Source organism: Pseudophryne corroboree, chromosome 11 (assembly GCF_028390025.1).
Source record: "Pseudophryne corroboree isolate aPseCor3 chromosome 11, aPseCor3.hap2, whole genome shotgun sequence".
In the NCBI taxonomy this organism is placed as follows: domain Eukaryota; kingdom Metazoa; phylum Chordata; class Amphibia; order Anura; family Myobatrachidae; genus Pseudophryne; species Pseudophryne corroboree.
This window is the reverse complement of record NC_086454.1, coordinates 6,148,962-6,174,272: the sequence shown is the minus strand read 5'-3', so window position 1 is coordinate 6,174,272 and position 25,311 is coordinate 6,148,962. Positions and strand designations below refer to the sequence as shown.

At 49.2% G+C, this 25,311-nt stretch overlaps 1 pseudogene; it reads left to right on the top strand.

The window, feature by feature from the left end:
• The first annotated feature begins 1,221 nt into the window (after nt 1-1,221).
• On the top strand, nt 1,222-24,707 carry LOC134969929 (embryonic protein UVS.2-like; annotated as a pseudogene).
• The last annotated feature ends 604 nt before the right edge of the window (nt 24,708-25,311 follow it).

Here is a 25,311-nt window from a genome sequence, read left to right as displayed (position 1 = left end):
AATGCACCACAGGTATGGATGGATAGTATACTTGACGACACAGAGGTAGGTAGAGCAGTGGCCTTCTGTACCGTACTGCTATATAGTATATACTGGTGGTCAGCAAACTGTGCAAAACTGAAATGCACCACAGGTATGGATGGATAGTATACTTGACGACACAGAGGTAGGTAGAGCAGTGGACTACTGTACCGTACTGCTATATATATAGTTATACTGGTGGTCAGCAAAATTCTGCACTGTCCTCCTACTATATACTACAATGCAGCACAGATATGGAGCGTTTTTCAGGCAGAGAACGTATAATACTGGTGGTCACTGGTCACTGGTCAGCAAAACTCTGCACTGTCCTCCTACTATATATTAATACTGCTGGTCCTCAGTCCCCACAATAAAGCAATGAGCACACTGAGCACAGATATTTGCAGCACACTGAGCACAGATATGGAGCGTTTTTCAGGCAGAGAACGTAGAATTTGCACTTGCAGCACACTGAGCACAGATATTTGCAGCACACTGAGCACAGATATTTGCAGCACAGTGAGCACAGATATTTGCAGCCCACTGAACATAGAAACTGAGAGGACGCCAGCCACGTCCTCTCATTATCATCTCCAATGCACGAGTGAAAAATGGCGGCGACGCGCGGCTCCTTATATAGAATACGAATCTCGCGAGAATCCGACCGCGGGATGACGTTCGGGCGCGCTCGGGTTAACCGAGCAAGGCAGGAGGATCCGAGTCTGCTCGGACCCGTGCAAAAAAGGGTGAAGTTCGGGGGGGTTCGGATCCCGAGGATCCAAACCCGCTCTTCACTAACTGAAAGTAACAATCCCATGAGGAATGATTGAAGGCTATAGAAGCAGCTTGGTAATTACCTTGGTTTTATTAGGTTTCATTTTTCAGACTGTTATTAATGATTTATAATTATGCACACTGTTATGCACTACCATGGAAACCACAGTCACATAACGTAGTGAGCGGAGAGGCTTTGGCATTCCTCTCAGTGCTCTGTTATTAATGTCACATCCTACCCTTTCACTTTCCCACCATGATATCACATTACCTGCTGACAGTGTCTGTGTAGCAGGCTGATTTTGTCTGTGCTGGCGGCCATGTTTATTTTCCCTCCAGAATTAATTGTGAAAATACGTAAATATTTATAGGAAGACCACTAAAAGCAGAAAATGACCATAACTTGCTATTTAAAGGTCCTATAATATGACATTTCCGGGTAATGTCTTACCTTTCACTTAATACTTTCTTCTAAGTGCAATATATATAAATGTAATGCAAATTTCTCCGTTGTATACAGCCCCTTTGCCCACAAACCGCACTGCGCCAGATGAAGATGTCTTGAGCACCATAGAGAGGATGAACAAAGGTAAGTGATGCCGGCACCTCTGTAGTTAATTACTCATTCTAATACCACAATTCTCTCAGTCTGCATCTGTTCTGCAAACGTTACTAATTATGTTGTGGGAGATAGTTATCAACATTTCAGACCAGATTGTCTTGTACTTTTTTAATTAGTCCTCTGTTAATTATTTATTTGATCTGTTTTATTTGGAAGATAGGAATGTCGCCCCTCAGCCAGCGCTGAGCACTGAGATTCCCTCCTGCTACTGTATGTGCTATCTAGAGACGTATTCAGCGGACGCTTTCATAGTGTCGGTTACACGGAGTGTCAGCACGTGTGTGACTAGTGACAGGGATCAGCGACAAACTGTTTACTGATCATTAGAATTTAAAATCTACTTGATACAACTTTTTTTGGGAGAAAACTGACCACTCCCCCAATCTGTATAGCCACGCCCACACTCTACTTCACCAGGGGGAAACCAGGATGGCATCATGAAAAACAGGAGTGTTTGGGGGTGAGAGTGCACACTCCGCTTATGGTTTAATGGGTCAGACAGAAAATTGCTTCAAAATGTTATCATACTCCCCAATTTATAATCGTACACATTGGCGCGGTCTAGAGCCTCTCTCGCTGGGTTATTGCCCTAGTTATAGCCTAAATGGTCTTACATAGGTACTGATCCCCATAGCATTTGGTCTGTGCTGTTATCCCTACAGCTACACGTATGGATGGAAAGACACCAGATTATGGCCCAAATGTATTAAGCTTTAATAAGAGATAAAGTGGAGACGGATAAAGTACCAGCCAATCAGCTCACAACTGTCATTTTTCAAACACAGCCTGTTACATGACAGTTAGGAACTGATTGTCTGGTACTTTATCACTCTTTATCCGTCTGCAATTTATCTCTTGTTAAGGCTTAGTGCATTTGGGCCTGTGACACGTAACTTCACTGCTGTCTTCTGTCCCTTACTCAGGAAGTACGAAGATGCTGCGCCACGGAGACATTGCGGTGAATGGGGGGCGCAGCGCCATCGGCTGTCCTGCCGGAAATTGTTTCTGGCCCAAGTCTGGAAATGGCTCTGTTCCTGTACCGTATACACTGGATTCTCAATTTTGTGAGTGGTCTCTGCAATGACTTGGGGGTAATTCAGACCTAATCGTAGCAGCAAATTTGTTAGCAGTTGGGCAAAACCGTGTGCACTGCAGGTGGGGCAGCTGTAACATGTGCAGAGAGAGTTAGATTTGGGTGGGTTATATTGTTTCTGTGCAGGGTAAATACTGGCTGCTTTATTTTTACACTGCAATTTAGATTTCAGTTTGAACTCACCCCACCCACATCTAACACTCTCTGCACATGTTACATCTGCCCCACCTGCAATGCACATGGGGGGGAATTCTGAGTTGATCGGAGCAGGAACTTTGTTAGCAGTTGGGCAAAACCATGTGCACTGCAGGGGAGGCAGAGAGAGATAGATTTGGGGGGGTCATTCCGAGTTGTTCGCTCGTTGCCGATTTTTGCTATACTGCGATTAGTCGCTTACTGCGCATGCGCTTAGTTATTTTACACAAAAGTTAAGTATTTTACTCACGGCATAACAAAGCTTTTTCATCGCTGTGCTGATCGTAGTGTGATTGACAGGAAGTGGGTGTTTCTGGGCGGAAACTGCCCGTTTTATGGGAGTGTGCGGAAAAACGCAGGTGTTCGAGTTGCAAAACGCAGGAGTGGCTGGAGAAACGGGGGAGTGGTTGGGCAAATGCAGGGCGTGTTTGTGACGTCAAACCAGGAACGAAAAGGACTGAGCTGGTCGCAATGGCTGAGTAAGTCTGGAGCTACTCAGAAACTGCTAAGAAATTTCTATTCGCAATTCTGCTAATCTTTCGTTCGCACTTCTGCTAAGCTAAGATACACTCCCAGAGGGCGGCGGCTTAGCGTGTGCAACGCTGCTAAAAGCAGCTAGCGAGCGAACAACTCGGAATCACCCCCAGGGTGTGGTGAGTTCAATCTGCAATCTAAATTGCAGTGTAAAAATAAAGCAGCCAGTATTTACCCTGCACAGAAACACTATAACCCACCCAAATCTATCTCTCTCTGCACATGTTATATTTGTCCCCCCTGCAGTGCACATGGGGGGTCATTCCGAGTTGTTCGCTCTGTATTTTTTTCTCACAACGGAGCGATTAGTTGCTAATGCGCATGCGCAATGTCCGCAGTGCGACTGCGCCAAGTAAATTTGCTATGCAGTTAGGAATTTTACTCACGGCATTACAAGGTTTTTTCTTCGTTCTGGTGATCGGAGTGTGATTGACAGGAAGTGGGTGTTTCTGGGCGGAAACTGGCCGTTTTATGGGTGTGTGTGAAAAAACGCTACCGTTTCTGGGGAAAACGCGGGAGTGGCTGGAGAAACGGAGGAGTGTCTGGGCGAACGCTGGGTGTGTTTGTGACGTCAAACCAGGAACGACAAGCACTGAACTGATCGCAGATGCCGAGTAAGTCTGGAGCTACTCAGAAACTGCTAAGAAGTGTCTATTCGCAATTCTGCTAATCTTTCGTTCGCAATTTTGATAAGCTAAGATTCACTCCCAGTAGGTGGCGGCTTAGCGTGTGCAAAGCTGCTAAAAGCAGCTTGCGAGCGAACAACGCGGAATGAGGGCCATGGTTTTGCCCAACTGCTAAAAAATGTCCTGCTGCGATCAACTTGATATTACCCCCATGGTTTTGTCCAACTGCTAACAAATTTGCTGCTGCGATCAGGTCTGAATTACCTCCCTTGTTCTTTATACATATTGCTCAAGCGAAAGTTTCATGTATTTATTCAGTATATTCAATGATGCCATAAGTAATAACCTTATAAGTCTGTATGTGGCGGATTGAAATGCTCCCTGATGTCTGATCTCATACCGGGGGAGGAGGGAGCCCTTTTCTTGGTGGAGCCTACTTTTATGGTGGTGCCAGCAGGCCTAGGGCTGGTGGAATCTAGTATGTGACCACCACACTGCTGATCTGCTCTCTATGGCACCGCCAGTCCTGATAATGGACAAGTTGGGGTTACCACACACTCTGTCCACCAGTGTTTCCAATACCAAACTGGGGAGATGCACTGGTGCTGGCTATGTTAGGGGGAGGGGGGAGGGGGGGGGGGGGTAATATATTTTCCAGAGACTAAAGGGTCTATTTACTAAGCCTTGGATGGAGATAAAGTTGCTGGAGATAAAGTACCAGCCAATCAGCTCCTAACTGTCATTCTTCAAGCACAGTCTGTGACATGACAGTTAGGAGCTGATTGGCTGGTACTTTATCTCCAGCAACTTTATCTCCATCCAAGGCTTAGTAAATAGATCCCTAAATATTATATACAGTATAACAGTATACTATTATCAGTGCGCTGTCACAGAGGTGATATAATAGTCAGTTTGAAGTCAGATTGTTTTTCACCGTTTTCAATAACTCAGATAATATTAGAGTAAGAGACACGCACACTAATGTTCCCGGGACAGCCACACACGCACACTAATGTTCCCGGGACAGCCAGACACGCACACTAATGTTCCCGGGACAGCCACACACGCACACTAATGTTCCCGGGACAGCCAGACACGCACACTAATGTTCCCGGGACAGCCAGACAAGCACACTAATGTTCCCGGGACAGCCAGACAAGCACACTAATGTTCCCGGGACAGCCAGACAAGCACACTAATGCTCCCAGGACAGCCAGACACGCACACTAATGTTCCCGGGACAGCCAGACACGCACACTAATGTTCCCAGGACAGCCAGACACGCACACTAATGTTCCCAGGACAGCCAGACACGCACACTAATGTTCCCGGGACAGCCAGACACGCACACTAATGTTCCCAGGACAGCCAGACACGCACACTAATGTTCCCAGGACAGCCAGACACGCACACTAATGTTCCCGGGACAGCCAGACACGCACACTAATGTTCCCAGGACAGCCAGACACGCACACTAATGTTCCCGGGACAGCCAGACACGCACACTAATGTTCCCGGGACAGCCAGACACGCACACTAATGTTCCCGGGACAGCCACACACGCACACTAATGTTCCCGGGACAGCCAGACACGCACACTAATGTTCCCGGGACAGCCACACACGCACACTAATGTTCCCGGGACAGCCAGACACGCACACTAATGTTCCCGGGACAGCCAGACAAGCACACTAATGTTCCCGGGACAGCCAGACAAGCACACTAATGTTCCCGGGACAGCCAGACACGCACACTAATGTTCCCAGGACAGCCAGACACGCACACTAATGTTCCCGGGACAGCCAGACAAGCACACTAATGTTCCCGGGACAGCCAGACAAGCACACTAATGTTCCCGGGACAGCCAGACACGCACACTAATGTTCCCAGGACAGCCAGACACGCACACTAATGTTCCCAGGACAGCCAGACACGCACACTAATGTTCCCAGGACAGCCAGACACGCACACTAATGTTCCCGGGACAGCCAGACACGCACACTAATGTTCCCAGGACAGCCAGACACGCACACTAATGTTCCCGGGACAGCCAGACACGCACGCTAATGTTCCCGGGACAGCCAGACACGCACACTAATGTTCCCGGGACAGCCAGACACGCACACTAATGTTCCCAGGACAGCCAGACACGCACACTAATGTTCCCGGGACAGCCAGACACGCACACTAATGTTCCCAGGACAGCCAGATACGCACACTAATGTTCCCGGGACAGCCAGACACGCACACTAATGTTCCCGGGACAGCCAGACACGCACACTAATGTTCCCGGGACAGCCAGACACCCACACTAATGTTCCCGGGACAGCCAGACACGCACACTAATGTTCCCAGGACAGCCAGACACCCACACTAATGTTCCCGGGACAGCCAGACACGCACACTAATGTTCCCGGGACAGCCAGACACGCACACTAATGTTCCCGGGACAGCCAGACACGCACACTAATGTTCCCGGGACAGCCAGACACGCACACTAATGTTCCCGGGACAGCCAGACACGCACACTAATGTTCCCGGGACAGCCAGACACGCACACTAATGTTCCCGGGACAGCCAGACACACACACTAATGTTCCCGGGACAGCCAGACACGCACACTAATGTTCCCGGGACAGCCAGACACCCACACTAATGTTCCCGGGACAGCCATACACGCACACTAATGTTCCCGGGACAGCCAGACACGCACACTAATGTTCCCGGGACAGCCAGACACGCACACTAATGTTCCCGGGACAGCCAGACACGCACACTAATGTTCCCGGGACAGCCAGACACACACACTAATGTTCCCGGGACAGCCAGACACGCACACTAATGTTCCCGGGACAGCCAGACACGCACACTAATGTTCCCGGGACAGCCAGACACGCACACTAATGTTCCCAGGATAGCCAGACACGCACACTAATGTTCCCGGGATAGCCAGACACGCACACTAATGTTCCCGGGACAGCCAGACACGCACACTAATGTTCCCAGGACAGCCAGACACGCACACTAATGTTCCCGGGACAGCCAGACACCCACACTAATGTTCCCGGGACAGCCATACACGCACACTAATGTTCCCGGGACAGCCATACACGCACACTAATGTTCCCGGGACAGCCAGACACGCACACTAATGTTCCCGGGACAGCCAGACACGCACACTAATGTTCCCGGGACAGCCAGACACGCACACTAATGTTCCCGGGACAGCCAGACACGCACACTAATGTTCCCGGGACAGCCAGACACGCACACTAATGTTCCCAGGACAGCCAGACACGCACACTAATGTTCCCGGGACAGCCAGACACGCACACTAATGTTCCCGGGACAGCCAGACACGCACACTAATGTTCCCGGGACAGCCAGACACGCACACTAATGTTCCCGGGACAGCCAGACACGCACACTAATGTTCCCGGGACAGCCAGACACGCACACTAATGTTCCCGGGACAGCCAGACACGCACACTAATGTTCCCGGGACAGCCAGACACGCACACTAATGTTCCCGGGACAGCCAGACACGCACACTAATGTTCCCGGGACAGCCAGACACGCACACTAATGTTCCCGGGACAGCCAGACACGCACACTAATGTTCCCGGGACAGCCAGACACCCACACTAATGTTCCCGGGACAGCCAGACACCCACACTAATGTTCCCGGGACAGCCATACACGCACACTAATGTTCCCGGGACAGCCAGACACGCACACTAATGTTCCCGGGACAGCCAGACACACACACTAATGTTCCCGGGACAGCCAGACACGCACACTAATGTTCCCAGGATAGCCAGACACGCACACTAATGTTCCCGGGACAGCCAGACACGCACACTAATGTTCCCGGGACAGCCAGACATCCACACTAATGTTCCCGGGACAGCCATACACCCACACTAATGTTCCCGGGACAGCCATACACGCACACTAATGTTCCCGGGACAGTCAGACACGCACACTAATGTTCCCGGGACAGCCAGACACGCACACTAATGTTCCCGGGACAGCCAGACACGCACACTAATGTTCCCGGGACAGCCAGACACTAGAGATGAGCGGGTTCGGTTTCTCTGAATCCGAACCCGCCAGAACTTCATGTTTTTTTTCACGGGTCCGAGCGACTCGGATCTTCCCGCCTTGCTCGGTTAACCCGAGCGCGCCCGAACGTCATCATGACGCTGTCGGATTCTCGCGAGGCTCGGATTCTATCGCGAGACTCGGATTCTATATAAGGAGCCGCGCGTCGCCGCCATTTTCACACGTGCATTGAGATTGATAGGGAGAGGACGTGGCTGGCGTCCTCTCCATTTAGATTATAAGAGACTGAGAGAGATTTACTGGAGCTGACTAGGAGGAGTACTGTTACTGTAGAAGTGTAGAGACTGAGTGGAGAGAGTTTACTAGTGAGGACAGTGCAGTTTACTTTATAATCCGTTCTCTGCCTGAAAAAAGCGATACACAGCACACAGTGACTCAGTCACATACCATATCTGTGTGCACTGCTCAGGCTCAGGCCAGTGTGCTGCATCATCTATTATCTATATATAATATTATATATATCTGTCTGACTGCTCAGCTCACACAGCTTATAATTGTGGGGGAGACTGGGGAGCACTACTGCAGTGCCAGTTATAGGTTATAGCAGGAGCCAGGAGTACATAATATAATCCGTTCTCTGCCTGAAAAAAGCGATACACAGCACACAGTGACTCAGTCACATACCATATCTGTGTGCACTGCTCAGGCTCAGGCCAGTGTGCTGCATCATCTATTATCTATATATAATATTATATATATCTGTCTGACTGCTCAGCTCACACAGCTTATAATTGTGGGGGAGACTGGGGAGCACTACTGCAGTGCCAGTTATAGGTTATAGCAGGAGCCAGGAGTACATAATATATTATATAGTGAGTGACCACCAGACACACAGTGCAGTTTATTTAATATATCCGTTCTCTGCCTGAAAAAAGCGATACACACAGTGACTCAGTCAGTCACATACCATATCTGTGTGCACTGCTCAGGCTCAGGCCAGTGTGCTGCATCATCTATTATCTATATATAATATTATATATATCTGTCTGACTGCTCAGCTCACACAGCTTATAATTGTGGGGGAGACTGGGGAGCACTACTGCAGTGCCAGTTATAGGTTATAGCAGGAGCCAGGAGTACATAATATATTATATAGTGAGTGACCACCAGACACACAGTGCAGTTTATTTAATATATCCGTTCTCTGCCTGAAAAAAGCGATACACACAGTGACTCAGTCAGTCACATACCATATCTGTGTGCACTGCTCAGGCTCAGGCCAGTGTGCTGCATCATCTATATATATATATTATATATCTGTCTGACTGCTCAGCTCACACAGCTTATAATTGTGGGGGAGACTGGGGAGCACTACTGCAGTGCCAGTTATAGGTTATAGCAGGAGCCAGGAGTACATATTATATTAAAATTAAACAGTGCACACTTTTGCTGCAGGAGTGCCACTGCCAGTGTGACTGACCAGTGACCTGACCACACTGACCACCAGTATAGTTAGTAGTATACTTATATTGTGATTGCCTGAAAAAGTTAAACACTCGTCGTGTGACTTCACTTGTGTGTTTTTTTTTTTTTTATTCTATAAAAATAAAACTCATTCTGCTGGCAGACAGTGTCCAGCAGGTCCGTCATTATATAATATATAATATATACCTGTCCGGCTGCAGTAGTGATATATATATATTTTTTATATCATTTATCATCCAGTCGCAGCAGACACAGTACGGTAGTTCATGGCTGTGGCTACCTCTGTGTCTCTGCACTCGGCAGGCAGTCCGTCCATAATTGTAATACCACCTAACCGTGGATTTTTTTCATTCTTCTTTATACATACATAGTTACATAGACATCTTCTCTTTATCAACCAGTCTATATTAGCTGCAGACACAGTACAGTACGGTAGTTCACGGCTGTGGCTACCTCTGTGTCTGCACTCGGCAGGCAGTCCGTCCATAATTGTATACCACCTAACCGTGGTTTTTTTTCATTCTTCTTTATACATACATAGTTACATAGACATCTTCTGTTTATCAACCAGTCTATATTAGCTGCAGACACAGTACAGTACGGTAGTTCACGGCTGTGGCTACCTCTGTGTCTGCACTCGGCAGGCAGTCCGTCCATAATTGTATACCACCTAACCGTGGATTTTTTTCAGTCTTCTTTATACATACATAGTTACATAGACATCTTCTCTTTATCAACCAGTCTATATTAGCTGCAGACACAGTACAGTACGGTAGTTCACGGCTGTGGCTACCTCTGTGTCTGCAGTCGGCAGGCAGTCCATAATTGTATACTAGTATCCATCTCCATTGTTTACCTGAGGTGCCTTTTAGTTGTGCCTATTAAAATATGGAGAACAAAAATGTTGAGGTTCCAAAATTAGGGAAAGATCAAGATCCACTTCCACCTCGTGCTGAAGCTGCTGCCACTAGTCATGGCCGAGACGATGAAATGCCAGCAACGTCGTCTGCCAAGGCCGATGCCCAATGTCATAGTACAGAGCATGTCAAATCCAAAACACCAAATATCAGAAAAAAAAGGACTCCAAAACCTAAAATAAAATTGTCGGAGGAGAAGCGTAAACTTGCCAATATGCCATTTACCACACGGAGTGGCAAGGAACGGCTGAGGCCCTGGCCTATGTTCATGGCTAGTGGTTCAGCTTCACATGAGGATGGAAGCACTCAGCCTCTCGCTAGAAAAATGAAAAGACTCAAGCTGGCAAAAGCAGCACAGCAAAGAACTGTGCATTCTTCGAAATCCCAAATCCACAAGGAGAGTCCAATTGTGTCGGTTGCGATGCCTGACCTTCCCAACACTGGACGTGAAGAGCATGCGCCTTCCACCATTTGCACGCCCCCTGCAAGTGCTGGAAGGAGCACCCGCAGTCCAGTTCCTGATAGTCAGATTGAAGATGTCAGTGTTGAAGTACACCAGGATGAGGAGGATATGGGTGTTGCTGGCGCTGGGGAGGAAATTGACCAGGAGGATTCTGATGGTGAGGTGGTTTGTTTAAGTCAGGCACCCGGGGAGACACCTGTTGTCCGTGGGAGGAATATGGCCGTTGACATGCCAGGTGAAAATACCAAAAAAATCAGCTCTTCGGTGTGGAGGTATTTCACCAGAAATGCGGACAACAGGTGTCAAGCCGTGTGTTCCCTTTGTCAAGCTGTAATAAGTAGGGGTAAGGACGTTAACCACCTCGGAACATCCTCCCTTATACGTCACCTGCAGCGCATTCATAATAAGTCAGTGACAAGTTCAAAAACTTTGGGTGACAGCGGAAGCAGTCCACTGACCAGTAAATCCCTTCCTCTTGTAACCAAGCTCACGCAAACCACCCCACCAACTCCCTCAGTGTCAATTTCCTCCTTCCCCAGGAATGCCAATAGTCCTGCAGGCCATGTCACTGGCAATTCTGACGAGTCCTCTCCTGCCTGGGATTCCTCCGATGCATCCTTGCGTGTAACGCCTACTGCTGCTGGCGCTGCTGTTGTTGCCGCTGGGAGTCGATGGTCATCCCAGAGGGGAAGTCGTAAGCCCACTTGTACTACTTCCAGTAAGCAATTGACTGTTCAACAGTCCTTTGCGAGGAAGATGAAATATCACAGCAGTCATCCTACTGCAAAGCGGATAACTGAGGCCTTGGCATCCTGGGTGGTGAGAAACGTGGTTCCGGTATCCATCATTACTGCAGAGCCAACTAGAGACTTGTTGGAGGTACTGTGTCCCCGGTACCAAATACCATCTAGGTTCCATTTCTCTAGGCAGGCGATACCGAAAATGTACACAGACCTCAGAAAAAGAGTCACCAGTGTCCTAAAAAATGCAGCTGTACCCAATGTCCACTTAACCACGGACATGTGGACAAGTGGAGCAGGGCAGGGTCAGGACTATATGACTGTGACAGCCCACTGGGTAGATGTATGGACTCCCGCCGCAAGAACAGCAGCGGCGGCACCAGTAGCAGCATCTCGCAAACGCCAACTCTTTCCTAGGCAGGCTACGCTTTGTATCACCGGTTTCCAGAATACGCACACAGCTGAAAACCTCTTACGGCAACTGAGGAAGATCATCGCGGAATGGCTTACCCCAATTGGACTCTCCTGTGGATTTGTGGCATCGGACAACGCCAGCAATATTGTGTGTGCATTAAATATGGGCAAATTCCAGCACGTCCCATGTTTTGCACATACCTTGAATTTGGTGGTGCAGAATTTTTTAAAAAACGACAGGGGCGTGCAAGAGATGCTGTCGGTGGCCAGAAGAATTGCGGGACACTTTCGGCGTACAGGCACCACGTACAGAAGACTGGAGCACCACCAAAAACTACTGAACCTGCCCTGCCATCATCTGAAGCAAGAAGTGGTAACGAGGTGGAATTCAACCCTCTATATGCTTCAGAGGTTGGAGGAGCAGCAAAAGGCCATTCAAGCCTATACAATTGAGCACGATATAGTAGGTGGAATGCACCTGTCTCAGGCGCAGTGGAGAATGATTTCAACGTTGTGCAAGGTTCTGATGCCCTTTGAACTTGCCACACGTGAAGTCAGTTCAGACACTGCCAGCCTGAGTCAGGTCATTCCCCTCATCAGGCTTTTGCAGAAGAAGCTGGAGACATTGAAGGAGGAGCTAACACGGAGCGATTCCGCTAGGCATGTGGGACTTGTGGATGGAGCCCTTAATTCGCTTAACAAGGATTCACGGGTGGTCAATCTGTTGAAATCAGAGCACTACATTTTGGCCACCGTGCTCGATCCTAGATTTAAAGCCTACCTTGGATCTCTCTTTCCGGCAGACACAAGTCTGCTGGGGTTGAAAGACCTGCTGGTGACAAAATTGTCAAGTCAAGCGGAACGCGACCTGTCAACATCTCCTCCTTCACATTCTCCCGCAACTGGGGGTGCGAGGAAAAGGCTCAGAATTCCGAGCCCACCCGCTGGCGGTGATGCAGGGCAGTCTGGAGCGACTGCTGATGCTGACATCTGGTCCGGACTGAAGGACCTGACAACGATTACGGACATGTCGTCTACTGTCACTGCATATGATTCTCTCAACATTGATAGAATGGTGGAGGATTATATGAGTGACCGCATCCAAGTAGGCACGTCACACAGTCCGTACTTATACTGGCAGGAAAAAGAGGCAATTTGGAGGCCCTTGCACAAACTGGCTTTATTCTACCTAAGTTGCCCTCCCACAAGTGTGTACTCCGAAAGAGTGTTTAGTGCCGCCGCTCACCTTGTCAGCAATCGGCGTACGAGGTTACATCCAGAAAATGTGGAGAAGATGATGTTCATTAAAATGAATTATAATCAATTCCTCCGCGGAGACATTGACCAGCAGCAATTGCCTCCACAAAGTACACAGGGAGCTGAGATGGTGGATTCCAGTGGGGACGAATTGATAATCTGTGAGGAGGGGGATGTACACGGTGATATATCGGAGGGTGAAGATGAGGTGGACATCTTGCCTCTGTAGAGCCAGTTTGTGCAAGGAGAGATTAATTGCTTCTTTTTTGGGGGGGGTCCAAACCAACCCGTCATATCAGTCACAGTCGTGTGGCAGACCCTGTCACTGAAATGATGGGTTGGTTAAAGTGTGCATGTCCTGTTTTGTTTATACAACATAAGGGTGGGTGGGAGGGCCCAAGGACAATTCCATCTTGCACCTCTTTTTTCTTTTCTTTTTCTTTGCATCATGTGCTGATTGGGGAGGGTTTTTTGGAAGGGACATCCTGCGTGACACTGCAGTGCCACTCCTAGATGGGCCCGGTGTTTGTGTCGGCCACTAGGGTCGCTAATCTTACTCACACAGTCAGCTACCTCATTGCGCCTCTTTTTTTCTTTGCGTCATGTGCTGTTTGGGGAGGGTTTTTTGGAAGGGACATCCTGCGTGACACTGCAGTGCCACTCCTAGATGGGCCCGGTGTTTGTGTCGGCCACTAGGGTCGCTAATCTTACTCACACAGCTACCTCATTGCGCCTCTTTTTTTCTTTGCGTCATGTGCTGTTTGGGGAGGGTTTTTTGGAAGGGCCATCCTGCGTGACACTGCAGTGCCACTCCTAGATGGGCCCGGTGTTTGTGTCGGCCACTAGGGTCGCTAATCTTACTCACACAGCTACCTCATTGCGCCTCTTTTTTTCTTTGCGTCATGTGCTGTTTGGGGAGGGTTTTTTGGAAGGGACATCCTGCGTGACACTGCAGTGCCACTCCTAGATGGGCCCGGTGTTTGTGTCGGCCACTAGGGTCGCTTATCTTACTCACACAGCGACCTCGGTGCAAATTTTAGGACTAAAAATAATATTGTGAGGTTTGAGGTATTCAGAATAGACTGAAAATGAGTGTAAATTATGGTTTTTGAGGTTAATAATACTTTGGGATCAAAATGACCCCCAAATTCTATGATTTAAGCTGTTTTTTAGTGTTTTTTGAAAAAAACACCCGAATCCAAAACACACCCGAATCCGACAAAAAAAATTCGGTGAGGTTTTGCCAAAACGCGTTCGAACCCAAAACACGGCCGCGGAACCGAACCCAAAACCAAAACACAAAACCCGAAAAATTTCAGGCGCTCATCTCTACCAGACACGCACACTAATGTTCCCGGGACAGCCAGACACGCACACTAATGTTCCCGGGACAGCCAGACACGCACACTAATGTTCCCGGGACAGCCAGACAGACACGCACACTAATGTTCCCGGGACAGCTAGACACCCACACTAATGTTCCCGGGACAGCCAGACACCCACACTAATGTTCCCGGGACAGCCATACACGCACACTAATGTTCCCGGGACAGCCATACACGCACACTAATGTTCCCGGGACAGCCAGACACGCACACTAATGTTCCCGGGACAGCCAGACACGCACACTAATGTTCCCGGGACAGCCAGACACGCACACTAATGTTCCCGGGACAGCCAGACACGCACACTAATGTTCCCGGGACAGCCAGACACGCACACTAATGTTCCCGGGACAGCCAGACACGCACACTAATGTTCCCGGGACAGCCAGACACGCACACTAATGTTCCCGGGACAGCCAGACACGCACACTAATGTTCCCGGGACAGCCAGACACGCACACTAATGTTCCCGGGACAGCCAGACACGCACACTAATGTTCCCGGGACAGCCAGACACGCACACTAATGTTCCCGGGACAGCCTTCCTAATAATGTATCATGGCAATATAATCAGGAGACACAGAACGCCTCTGTATTGGGTTAGATATATTTAGGTAGATGTATGAACTGGCGATATGGGGGGGGGGGGAGCGTTATCATTACACGTTATGTGCGCTATACCGCTTCCCCTCACGTATGATTGTCCAGTGATTGGTGCTGCTCTAAATGAGAGCAAGCCGAAGTGCCCGGGCAATGTATGAACCATGGTGTCGATGCCCAGACACCACAGCAGAGACACAGCTGTCCCTGGCTGTGGCGGGTGCCGGCTCCGGACTGCCCTGGGGATCTCATGTGAGTAGCGAGATCCTGCACATGTGCAGATGAGCCGGCCGGGAAGGAGACACAGCGCGTCAGCACTAGCGCTGTGTGCTCAGGGGGACATTGCCGGAGGGCGCTTTGGCAGACAAGATGTTCTTACATCTTGCCGATGCCCCTTCCTGCTTCGCCTCGGTAGTGAGAACAGTTATAGGAATATATATATGTATATGATTATAATATAATATACATCAAGATGCTGTGCATAATAAGGACACAGTGAGACACAAGTTTTTAATCGCGAATTTCAACTCTTTATTTCGCTCTATACTTATTTTTTATTTCACAAACCAGATGTTCTTACACAACATGAATTAAATGTTATAATTTAAACCCTTATTTCTAAAGAGACAACTCGTTCCATCCTTGTTGTCTCTAGTCTATATATGCTGTCTGTGGCGGCACCCCTGCTTGCATATTAGGACCATGAGGTATCTCTTTAATCAATGTGAGGATTCTGTAGTTTTCACTGTTGCAAAAGATTTGTGTCCTTTCCCTTACTTCTGCTTTTTGGTAAACTTTTGCTTTAACATACTGGCAGCAAAAATGTCACTAAGATACTGTAGCTGCTTTTCTGGAGCAGCGATCCTCAGGGCTGCCACCAGGGGGGGACTGCTGGGACTCCAGTCCCGGGCCTTGACAGAGAGGGGGTCCGAAACTTTCTCTGTACTACGGAGATTATGTTAATTGAATTGTAACTGGCTACCAGCCTCCTCTGATCCATCCCAGGATCCTCTCCTCCTACGATTTACTAATGAAGCTCAGCCTTCTTGTATGCCACTTTATATCATAAACCCTTAGGATTAGGGAGACTATATCATTTATATATATATATATATATATATATATATTTATATGTATTTTTTCATTTATAATAAATTTATAATAATTGATAATACAGTTTGGTTGTCACTATTCATTAAATACTGCATGCCAACTACATAGGCAGATAGTGAAAACATTATACACATTTACATACTAATGGGTAAAATGCACAATAAAATGCCCTGGGGGGGGAGGGGGTCCTGCCAATTCCGTCAGTCCTGGGCCCCGCAATTTCTGATGGTGTCCCTGGCTGTCCTGCAACCGGTGCAATACTGAATTCAGTATCCACTGCTGTCACTTGCAGTCAGCTGAATGCTTAATTATTGTGGGGGGGGGGGGGGGGGGCTAATCGGTGCTGGTTAATGAATATGCTCTTTGATGTATATTATCGCCTTACATGTATAATGTGAATGAAAGGGACACGGTCAGATCGTAATGTCTCTAAATACTTCCCACTTATTTCCAGCCGCTGACGACAGATCTGTCATAGAGAGGGCTATGCTGGAATTCTCCACGTTGACCTGCATCCGCTTTGTGCCACGCACTACTGAGGCGGACTACCTGAATATTATCGCCAGTATTGGGTGAGCACAATGTACATGAGGAATAATCTCCGCGGGCCGCTACAGGACAGCCGGTGCATTTTGCATTTCAAGATGGGGCCGATTCAAAAAGCCACAAAGTCCCGGTTGTAGCGCCACGCGTTATGCTTGTAGTGTTGAGTAAGACAATGATCTCTCTGCACATTTTTACTCATATTGGAGTCTATTCATGAAGCAGTGAAAGGATTGGAGAAGTGAGTCAGTGGAGAAGTTGCCCATGGCAACCAATCAGCTAATATGTATAATTGTATAGAATGCACTTGATAAACGTTACTTCAAAGCTGATTGGTTGCCACGGGCAACTTCTCCACTGGCTCACTTCTCCACTCTTATCACTGCTTCATGAATAGACACCACTGTACTTCAAAGAGCTGCAAGCAAAATGAAGCAATGATTTCATTACCGTATTGCCCGTAATGTATGCAGAAACGCTGTGCGTAATATTGCCTCACGCAGCCTCGTTGCACATTGACGTGGCCACCTTTATTGTGATAGGTACTATATATTTAACGTATTTAGACAGATGTATAACAGCGCGGTACTGCGCCCTGTGCCGGCCCCACCCTGTGACTGCATGATGTCATAACGTTGTGCAGGAGGGGCGGGGCTGGCAGCACCGGGAAGTGCAGCCTGAAGGGTAAATGCATGGAGTGTCCACAGGATGTTGTTACAGGTCTTATGATCCCTCTCTGGGGATCTCTACATAAAGAAGAATACAGGTTTCTTTAGGCAACGCCATACCAGTACATTGCTGCGTCATAACATTTTATAGAACTTGGGACAGCGGCTATTCACTGCTGGCCCTTTTTACATATGGCATTCTCTGAGGGTTTTCCGCATTTTTTGCTGTGAGGGCGGCCTTTACTGTTGTGCCTGGGGGCGCCCTCACCCTTAAATCTGCCCCTGAATAGGAGAATGGGCTTTGTTGGAATGCCCCCTGCTGACTGGTGCCCCAGGCTATGTGTTTACCCCGTACTGACCGTATTCATTCATCTGTAACACCTTTACATTAATTCCCAACTCCGTACTGGGAGAAAATGCTTCTTCACCGAACTCAAAGTAATATATATTTCCCAGTCATGTGACTATTGCTGTACCCGAAGTGTAATATATATTTCCCAGTCATGTGACTATTGCTGTACCCGAAGTGTAATATATATTTCCCAGTCATGTGACTATTGCTGTACCCGAAGAGTAATATATATTTCCCAGTCATGTGACTATTGCTGTACCCGAAGTGTAATATATATTTCCCAGTCATGTGACTATTGCTGTACCCGAAGTGTAATATATATTTCCCAGTCATGTGACTATTGCTGTACCCAAAGTGTAATATATATTTCCCAGTCATGTGACTATTGCTGTACCCGAAGAGTAATATATATTTCCCAGTCATGTGACTATTGCTGTACCCGAAGTGTAATATATATTTCCCAGTCATGTGACTATTGCTGTACCCGAAGTGTAATATATATTTCCCAGTCATGTGACTATTGCTGTGTGCTTTCATGTGACAAAACGCTTTTACTGTTCCAGTTGTTGGTCATCCATGGGTCGCTTAGGGAGCTCGCAGGACGTGTCCTTAGAGATAGGAGGCTGCATCATACACGGGGTCATTCAGCACGAACTCAACCATGCCCTTGGATTTGAGCATGAGCACTGCCGAAGTGACCGGGACTCCTACATCAACATCCTGTGGCAGAACGTTCTTCCCGGTACAATGCCTGTAACTAACAGCCGGTGCACTGGTGGCAAAGGGTCGCTACACCCTGCTCTATAGAGGGACTACAGCAACACACTTACCTGACAAGATCCTTTATTTAATATCTACATTCACCAATGAATAATTAGACGCTGCATAGTAGTCCCCACCTTTTACTCAGTCATTAACTCTGAAGTGTCTGTGAACTATCTATATCACAGATCGGCTCCTGCCGTTATCAGTAGCTGATATACACAGGTTTGCCGACCAGTGTGGCTATAAAAAGAAATGATTAGTTTAGCCGACACATGCCCCAGGGGTGGCCATATCCCACAATCCGTCCCTGGATTGGTTAACACTGTGACCAGTACATACAGTATACAGTATAACAGCATAACATAGAGGACAGACAGAAACATTCTGAGGTACAGTACACTATCATAACAGAGAGAGACTACACAGTGACAACTTTTGATGCAGCGCCACCTGCTGACCCTCCTGTATAGCTGCTCAGGTATACTTGGCATGTAGCTGTTGTTGTTCTCCTACACTCCTCTTTGTAGTTTTGCCCTCACTCCTGCTGCTTATTACTTAGGCAGGAAGGGAGTAGGGGGATGTTATATCTGGGCTTATATAATAAAAAAGTTCCAGCATATCTAACGTCGGACAAGCTGCAATTGGAATAGTACCACACACTACAGGGGATGCATCCTTGCTCCTGAGACTGGAAATGGGGAGCTTGGCTTAATGACCGGCACTCCATGTGAGGGCACTGCAGTGTCATTTTACACACTGGATACGTGTTTTAGGTGCTCCTTAACCATTGGTGACCCAGGCTACTACCTAAGTAATGGTAGCGCTGACTCTATAATTTACCCTCAGTGGGTTGCTGTCAGTATGACACGTTGCCGCCTTCCCACAATACTTCCCTACATTTAGGAGAGGGGAAACAGAATTTTGGGCACATGACGATATTTTGCGCACAGATATTGGGTGTGGTCTTGCTCCACAGGGTCTCTGGGGGTATGCCCATCGCTCCGAGAGCTGCCTGCGGGACTGTCCCGGGCTCTCCAGGTTTTCACCCACTGCTTTATATTTTAAACCGTTTACTGATGTTGTTTTCCTGACACAGAATACAGTGCGAGTTTTCTCAAAACGAACACCAATAACCTGGGCCTGGAATATGATTACTCCTCCGTGATGCATTATGGGAAGTAAGTGTCCCTAACATACCTATAGGGGGGGGGGGGGGATTTAGTTCTCTTTAAAAGGCCAAGGTCTTTAAACCTTCAGGCAACTCTAACTGTGGACTTTTACTTGTCCTCCTGCAATGTTTAATAAATATATTGCTTTATCTGTGCTTTTGAGCAATGCTTTATATCATACAGACAAATTTTCCCTTGGATACACTGTAAACATAAACTAAAGTATGAAATTATAGCTAGAATGATGGAGCAGAGCGACGCTGTGTTGTATTTGTAGGTAGATCATTAAAGAAACCTCATAATCAACATAACCATTACCAAAATCAGACACCAAGCGAGGTAGCCCAGAGAACATTCAGTACTGAGGCTTATGTAGGAAGCTGGGGAATGTCATATACAGTAAATACATCAGCTACAGATGGAGTAGCATTTTCTGTAGTGAATAATGGCTAAGGATTCAGTGGAGAATTTGTGCCCGACGCTACTCTGCATGTGACTGCTAGAGGGCCCCAGCGCTATCCCGCCTGTGACTACTATAGGGCCTCGGTGCTCCCCTGCCTGTGACTGCTATAGGGCCTCGGCGCTCCCCTGCCTGTGACTGCTATAGGGCCCCGGCGCTACCCCGGCTGTGACTGCTATAGGGCCCTGGTGTTACCCTGCCTGTGACTGCTATAGGGCCCTGGTGCTCCCCTGCCTGTGACTGCTATAGGGCCTCGGCGCTCCCCTGCCTGTGACTGCTATAGGGCCTCGGCGCTCCCCTGCCTGTGACTGCTATAGGGCCCCGGCGCTACCCTGGCTGTGACTGCTATAGGGCCCTGTTGTTACCCTGCCTTTGACTGCTATAGGGCCCTGGTGCTCCCCTGCCTGTGACTGCTATAGGGCCCCAGCGATATCCCGCCTGTGACTGCTATAGGGCCCCGGCGCTCCCCTGCCTGTGACTGCTATAGGGCCCCGGCGCTCTCCTGTCTGTGACTGCTATAGGGCCCCGGTGCTATCCCGCCTGTGACTGCTATAGGGCCCCTGCGCTACCCTGCCTGTGACTGCTATAGGGCCCCTGGTGCTATCCCGCCTTTGGTAGAACAAGCCAACCTAGGTTGGAAAGGGCGCTGTGGGTGTGATTCCAATTAGAGAGTGCAGCAGCTGCCTGTATAGGATAGTTACGCCTATGTAGAAAAACCAAACTAAAATACAACAACAATAAGGCTGCGCTTAGAGAGATGAATTGTCTGGATAACAAAATAAAATTTATTAAACTTAAAATCTGTCCTTTGATAAAGCAGCAGAAGCTGTGAAACGCGTAAGTGGTGAGCCTCCTGATCGTCCCATCACAACTTATCACCTCAAGCTTGGACCACCTTGGACCCCAAAATCTGCTCGACTTGAACCACATCCACAACTAAGGACTGGACTTTTGTTTACCAAAACGCACAACTGGTGAGGACTTTCCTTTAACTCATGATTTAATATTGGAACTGCTAATCCTCCAGCGTTGGGACATATTTCTCCAGCCCAGGGACTATGCTATAGCCCCAGGATTCAATTGGTTCTAAGCATATAGGGTCCTATGGTTTATCTGGAACAAGCTTATGTGTTGTTTAAAAGGTGATCAGAGGCTATTTATCACAGTGTATTCTCATTTTAATTGTCCAATGGACAGATTTTAAGTTTAATAAATTTTATTTTGTTATCCAGACAATTCATCTCTCTAAGCGCAGCCTTATTGTTGTTGTATTTTAGTTTGGCTATCCCGCCTTTGACTGCTATAGGGCCCTGGCGCTCCCTGGCTGTGATTGCTATAGGGCCCCCGGCACTACCCTGCCTGTGACTGCTATAGGGCCCCTGGTGCTATCCCGCCTGTGACTGCTATAGGGCCCCTGGTGCTATCCCGCCTGTGACTGCTATAGGGCCCCAGCACTTCCCTGCCTGTGACTTCTATAGGGCCCCGGTGCTATCCCGCCTGTGACTGCTATAGGGCCCCGGGACTTCCCTGCCTGTGATTGCTATAGGGCCCTGGCACGTCCCTGCCTGTGACTGCTATAGGGCCCCGGCGCTCCCCTGCCTGTGACTGCTATAGGGCCCCCGCGCTCCCCTGCCTGTGACTGCTATAGGGCCCCCGCTCTATACTGCCTGTGACTGCTATAGGGCCCTGGTGCTACCCTGCCTGTGACTGCTATAGGGCCCCGGCGCTCCCCTGCCTGTGACTGCTATAGGGCCCCGGCGCTCCCCTGCCTGTGACTGCTATAGGGCCCCGGCGCTCCCCTGCCTGTGACTGCTATAGGGCCCCGGCGCTCCCCTGCCTGTGACTGATAAAGGGCCCCGGCGCTCCCCTGCCTGTGACTGCTATAGGGCCCCGGCGCTCCCCTGCCTGTGACTGCTATAGGGCCCCGGCACTTCCCTGCCTGTGACTGCTATAGGGCCCCGGTGCTATCCCGCCTGTGAGTGCTATAGGGCCCCGGCACTTCCCTGCCTGTGGCTGCTATAGGGCCCCAGCACTTCCCTGCCTGTGACTGCTATAGGGCCCCTGGTGCTATCCCGCCTGTGACTGCTATAGGGCCCCTGGTGCTATCCCGCCTGTGAGTGCTATAGGGCCCCGGCACTTCCCTGCCTGTGGCTGCTATAGGGCCCCAGCACTTCCCTGCCTGTGACTGCTATAGGGCCCCGGCGCTATCCCGCCTGTGACTCTTCTGCTTTTCTCTCTTATACAGATTCGCATTCACCAAGAATTACCTCAGGCAGACCATCCAGCCCGTTCCCAGCCCCGGTGTTATTATTGGGCAGAGAATAGGCCTGAGCAACCTGGATGTAGCCAAGATAAATAGACTCTATAACTGCAGTAAGTGTATCCCGGGGGTCATTGTGCAGAATGGGCCTGATTCATACTTGTATGCATCGCTAACCCTACGGTGGGGACACTGCGCACGTGCGTACTGGTCCCGTGTCCTCGCGCGCAGTGCCTCCTATGCCCTAGCCTGATTGATGACTGAGGGCGTTTGGGGGAGGGAAAGGGGTGGTGACTGGCTCCATTCCACAAAATGGAGGTTCTTTGCCTCCGTTTTCTAGGAGTGCCGAGGTCAGTGTCTGCGTCTGGCGATGATTATTTACTGACTTCTGCTGCGGCTCAGGGAAGGTTACTCAGATGACCGATGGTTACGCAGAGTTATCCAATGGTGCGTCTTCTTGAGATGAAGCAGCGGATCACAGAAGCCCCCTGGAGGTGTCTATTATTTACACCAGACGCCTCCTGCTGCAGTAACATATGAGCTGAACGGTATTGCACAGACGCTTCCCTGCGCTATCCTGGCGCTGTGCAATAACGTACAACGCTGAATCAGGCCCTTTGTACCCGTCTCCCGCAATCAGCGGAGGCCCAACCAATACTAACCCATCATTCATTCATATTCACGTTGCCGACGGCCACAGCATGTCAGCACTTCTCTGGAAGGATTGATGATAAACATATTCCTTATTTGTGCTGAATATTTTTCTTTTAAGTTATGTAAAGCCCCCAGGCTCATTCCTGACACCGTTCTCCATTCTCTTCCTCCCAGATGTCTGCTCCTCCGTTCTCTCCACTTTCCAAGGCGTCTTCTTCTCTGCATCAAACCCAGCCAATCACCCAAATAACTATAATTGTACCTGGCTCATTCGTATTCCAAGAAACAAGGTATTTATGGAAAATGTAGTCCGGCTGGGAGCCTGCATCACTCTCGTCATATAGATCACAGCAGCCGGGGATTGGTGGGGCAGTCTGGGGAATATTGGGGGGGGGGGGGGGGAGCAGCCTGGGGAATATGGGGGGGGGCAGCCTGGGGATTATGGGGGAGCAGCCTGGGGAATATGGGAGGAGGGGGGGCAGCCTGGGGAATATGGGGGGGGGGGTAGCCTGGGAATATGGGGGGAGGGGGGGTAGTCTGGGGAATATGGGGGGGGCAGCCTGGGTAATATGGGGGGCAGCCTGGGGAATATGGGGGGGGTAGCCTGGGGAATATGAGGGGGGCAGCCTGGGGAATATGGGGGGGGGCAGCCCAGCCTGGGGAATATGGGGGGGAGGGGGGTAGTCTGGGGAATATGGGGGGGGCAGCCTGGGTAATATGGGGGGGCAGCCTGGGAAATATGGGGGGGGGGGCAGCCTGGGGAATATGGGGGGGGCATCCTGGGGAATATGGGGGGAGGGGGGCAGTCTGGGGAATATGGGGGGGCAGCCTGGGGAATATGGGAGGGGGGCAGCCTGGGGGAATATGGGGGGGGCAGCCTGGGGAATATGGGGGGGGCAGCCTGGGGAATATGGGGGGAGGGGGGCAGTCTGGGGAATATGGGGGGGGCAGCCTGTTGCATGTACACCATTGCTCATTCAATGCCTTCTCCTATATGTATTATAAGGTGATACATTGAGAAACCAGCGCCTAATCTTTGTCCTAGTTCATCAGTATCAGACACACTTTTCCCGTCTTTTATTTACTCTGCAACCTTGAAGGGACGCTGTCTGATTATCCTATAAATAATAATCCTATGTAATGCCCCTATTATTTATAATCCTATGTAATGCCCCTATTATTTATAATCCTATGTAATGCCCCTATTATAATGCTATGTTCCAGGTGCCCCTATTATAATGCTATGTTCCAGGTGCCCCCTATTGTAATGCTATGTTCCAGGTGCTCCTGACGTTTGTGGCATTCGATGTGCAGCCCTCTGCCGGGTGCCTCGCGGATTATATTAGAGTGTTTGATGGACCAAGCATGATGTCCCCTCTGCTGCTGGAGCGGACTTGTGGAACGGGACAACCACCCCCCCCCTGTCGTCATCCGGGACAGTAATGCTGGTGGAATTTGTCACCGACAGCTCTGTTACCGCAACCGGCTTCAGGGCATCGTACAGCTCAGGTATCGCAGCAAATCTGCCGTGAGCGATGTCTGTTCTCTAACCTAAGTTTAATAAGCTGTTCTAGCAAAACTTTTATTGGAAACTATTATCGCGGACGATCAACTGTTTCAGGGTGACAGCCCTAAAATATAACATTGCTAAACGTCAGCACCCCCAGTTTTTATCATCACACGGCATTGCCAAGCACGTAACAATGGCTGGAAAATGCTTAAAAATGACGCCACCTTTTGAAAAGAGCGCTCCTACACTAAACTGTTTACTAACACCCAGGGCCGGGATAATGGGGGTCTATTTGGATGGAGATAAAGTATCAGCCAATCAGCTCCTGTCATTTTTCAAAACCCAGCCCTGTGACATCGGCAGGAGTTAATTGGGCTGGTCCTTTATCTCCATCCAAGCCTTAGTAAATAGATCCCTAAGCCTTGGGGGGACTGGGGCACTTAAGACAAAGGCCCCCACTCCTCCGGCCCCCCTACTCCTCAGCACTGCCCTCACTTGTCAGAGTGCTCGCCCCCCTATGGGACTGCACAGTGCCAGTGCAGCTGTGTACTCAGGAGGAGGGTGGTGGGGGTGTATATTAGATTGTCTATATCAAATTTAAACAATGCTGTATATTATCTCTAAAC